Genomic DNA, 3,953 nt, shown 5'->3' on the forward strand with positions numbered 1-3,953 from the left:
CGACGGCGGGGCGCGCAGCTGGTGGCCGGCCTTGGGGAGCCCGGCGGCGGCGGCGGGAGCGGGAGGCCGGGAGAGCGGCCGCGGAGCGAGGCGCGCCGTCCGGACCCGGGAGGACGAATGCGGGGCGGGCCGCCCGGGCGCCCGGACCGCGCTCGCCGGGGCCTGACTCACGCCGCGAGAGCCGGCCCAGGGGCGGTACCGAGGCCGCCGGCCGCCGCCTCCCCGCCCTCGCCATTTCCTCTTTCGCTCCGTAAACAGAAAGAGACCGCGGGGTGGCGAGGAAAGCCAGGGAGCCCCGCGCGGGGAAATTCCGTCCACCCGCGGCCCTGCGGGGCGCGCGGCGGGGCGGAGGGAGCGGGGCCCGGGGAGGGGTGGGCGTGGTCGGGGCGGGGCGGGGGCGGAGCTGTGTGGGCGGAGCCGGCTGGGCGTGGGCGGGGCCTGCGGGACGAGGGCGGGGTCGGCGGCCGGAGAGGCAGCGGGGTGGGCGGGGCCGGCTGGACATGGGCGGGCCCGGCGGGGTATGGGCGGGGCCTGCGGCCGTCGCGGGCGCGGGGTGGGCGGGGCCGGCGGGACGTGGGCGGGGCCGGCGGCCTGAAGTGCAGAAGTAAGGTCAGTAAGACGCAGCCTCCGCATCCCACAGACCAGCAATGCTGGACCCTCAGCGGGTTCGAAACTGCACCTGACCCCTAGGAGGGCTCTCCACGCGGTGTGTGCGTGCGTGCGTGCGCGCGTGTGTGTCCTGGGCCTTGAACTCAGGGCCTGGACGCTGTCCTGGGGCTTGGCGACCTTGGGGGAGCCCCTCAGCCCCGCTGAAAGCCCTTCGTTATTTGAGGGGGGTTGGGGGGGGTCCCTTTCTGGCCCCGGAGAGAGCCGTTCCCATCCAGCCTGCCCCCACGCGGGGCTGGAGGACACCCCCGCCCCCGCCCCCGGCCGGCCCAGTGGGTCCCCAATCTCAGCTGGAGGAGGAGAAGACCGAGCCCTGAGGAGGGAGCACCGGTTGTGAGTTCTAACCGTGGAGTGACAGCCGTCTCCACCCCCCCCCCCCCACCTCGCTGAGCCTTATAAACATTTTAAAAATAGAACCGGGGCGCCCCGCCCCTCCCCGCCCCCCCCCCCGGTGAGGTCACCGAGGCCACGCCCAGCCTTCTGAGAACTGAGCTCCCTTCCCGCCTCAACCCTCCCCGGGCCCGGGGAGGAGCTGAGGAATAATGCCCAGGTCCCCAGCACAAGCCTCAGTACCCAGCACCAAAATAAACGGGGTGTGAAAATTCAATCTTATTTTGTAAGCATAACTTTTTTTCTATATTATTTTATTGTGAAAGTTACATATTTAATGATGTCTAAATTACAATCTTTTCATGCTCCTGACAATCATGTTCAGATGACAAAAGTGTACACACGTAAGCAAATTGACGGCGATCACATCGATCAACTGTAAGCAATTGGATTTTTATCATCTCCCAGCTCTTCTTTTTCTTTCATTGAGAGATCTCAGTTTCTTGTGATGTGTGTGGATTTTTAAATGATTGAACTTTCTCCAACTTAGTGTTTTTAAATGACAAAGCTTTAACACGCAGAAGGTGTATGTTTTGTCTGAGGTACAAGGCTGGATTCTATGAAGCCTCCTGCAGAGGTGGAGGTTCAAAGCTGCCTCCCTTGGCACCTGAAGCACATCGCCAGGAGTAATGTGCGGGGCACTCAGGGGTTGATGGGAGACTCGCTTAACCTCCCACCAAAGGCTTAGGATGGATCAGGATGATCCATGAGGTTGGGGGAGCAAAGTTTAAAATCTGAGAAAGCAGCAGGCCCTGGAGCCTCGGGCCCCAGCTCTCTTCCTTTGGAAAGGGGAGGCTGAGTAGGTACAGTACACTGCTAGCCCATCAGTGTGCAAGGCTACTTACTGCCTGGCGGGCTGCACACCTCTCCCCTTTCACCTCTCCCAAGACTCACTGCAGGGGAGGAGTGAGCCAAGGTGGAAGGGGTAGTCTTCTCTCACCTCCTTCTTCCCCTCACTCTTTCCTCTCCTTTGAGACTGTCACTGTACTGCTCACCAACTTTCACCATTATTGTGAAAAGTGAAAACAGCAACCAACCAAGGGCCAGGGGGCCCCAGGCAGAGATGCAATCTTCACATGGGACGTGAGAGGGAGAAATCCCCTGTATCTCAGGGAAGAAAAGGGGAGTTCTTAAATAGACTCAGCTGCTCCTGTTGTTTAACTAGAAAGGCTGTATATATACTGGGTCTGGACATGAATGGAGACCATCTGTTTTCATGTGCAGAAAGTTAGTAGTCCTATATGTAAGTGTTGGTTTTTAAAAGTATTTTTTATATTTCTATTGTTATTATGAAGGGGATATACAGAGGGGTTACAGTTACATAAGTCATGGAATGACATTTCTTTTAGGACAATGTCACCCCTTCCCTAACTCTGTTGTGGATTTTTAAAATTGTACTTGATAAATGTTACACTTCCCCAATTTTGAGTTCCTTAGCTCGCACTCTGAAAACAGAAACTACAATCAGCTCCGGGCTTCTTTCTTCCACCTCTCAGATGGAAAGTCCTTGTGTAGCATTTCTTAATCCTAGAGTCAAATGTGATGAAACCCTCCCCCTGCCCCAGGTAGACTTGTGGAGATTTCCCAGATGCAATTTTATCTGCCTCTAGCTGTTCTTTGACTTATCTACTGACCTGGCAATATTGCTCTGTCCCCAGCATGAGACCCAATCTGAGAATACACTAAAAGCAAAAAGGACTGGGAGCATGATTCAAATGATAGAGCACTTGCCTAGCCAACACCAGGCCCTGCATTCACTCCTTAGTAGTTCCACTAAAAAGAGAAAGGAGGGGATGGACTAGGATATTATACCATTCAAAGCCAATAATTAATTAGACTCTACTACCAAAATGATGTTAGCCACATGCAACATGTTTTATACTAAACACTTTGTCTTAGAAAAAAAAAAAAACAGAAAACATTTTGTGCTGCTATACCAAAATGCCTGCGACTGTATAACTGATGGAGGAAGAGAATTTGCTTTCACACAGTTCCAGAGGCTGAGAAGTCAAACATCAAGATGCCAGCAAGCTCAATGTCTGGTGAGGGTTGGATCTGTTTCCAACATGTGCCTTGATCCTGTGTCCTCTGGGGTGCACAGCGAGGAAGACAGAGGGCAAGCAGGCCCAAGGGCGCATCGCCTCCTTCACACGGGCCAAACCCACCCACAGGAGTTCACAAAGACCCCTCCTGGCCCGTCACTTCCGGACTTTTAAAGGGGACACGTTCAAACCATGCTGATTATCTTACAGTACCGAAAACAACCGTCAACAGATTCCATCTCTTTAGTGCAGGTGAAAAGATCACTTTCCATTTTTAATAAAAAGTATGAATTCATGTCCATCAGGCCCTTTTTTTCATAGAACTCAATGTTTGGATTGATTCGTTTCCTAAGAAGCATAATGATGCTTAACGAAGCGTCGTTACGGACTCCTCCAAATGTATTCAAATAGCATTCACAGCAATTGCATTTGGAGTTTACCTACTCTGCTAGTCTCCTCACATGGATGATCTCTCTCCTCTGACTCTCAGAAGTCTAATTTCCATTTCCAGGTAGAATTTGTATGAGAAGCAAAATGTGAAGAAGCCCAGATTTGAATCCACATCTCTGCAATCTTAAACATGAGTGAAGAGCTTCCTGCGTGTGCTGTTTGCACACACAGTGCTTGGCACAGCTGCGTGCCTGCCGGCCCCTAGGAGCCAGTGCCAAAACTTCTCAGACCTTGTGAGAGTTGCTTTGCAAGCATGGCCATTGTTTACCAATAAAACTGCCCAAATACAAGTAAATAAAATCCATATGAAAAACAAAGGTAACCTGGGAGCCGGTGGCTCACACCTGTAATCCTAGATACTCATGAAGCTGAGATCTGAGGACTGCAGTTCAAAGCCAGCCTGGA

Source organism: Perognathus longimembris, chromosome 18 (genome assembly GCF_023159225.1).
Source record: "Perognathus longimembris pacificus isolate PPM17 chromosome 18, ASM2315922v1, whole genome shotgun sequence".
In the NCBI taxonomy this organism is placed as follows: domain Eukaryota; kingdom Metazoa; phylum Chordata; class Mammalia; order Rodentia; family Heteromyidae; genus Perognathus; species Perognathus longimembris.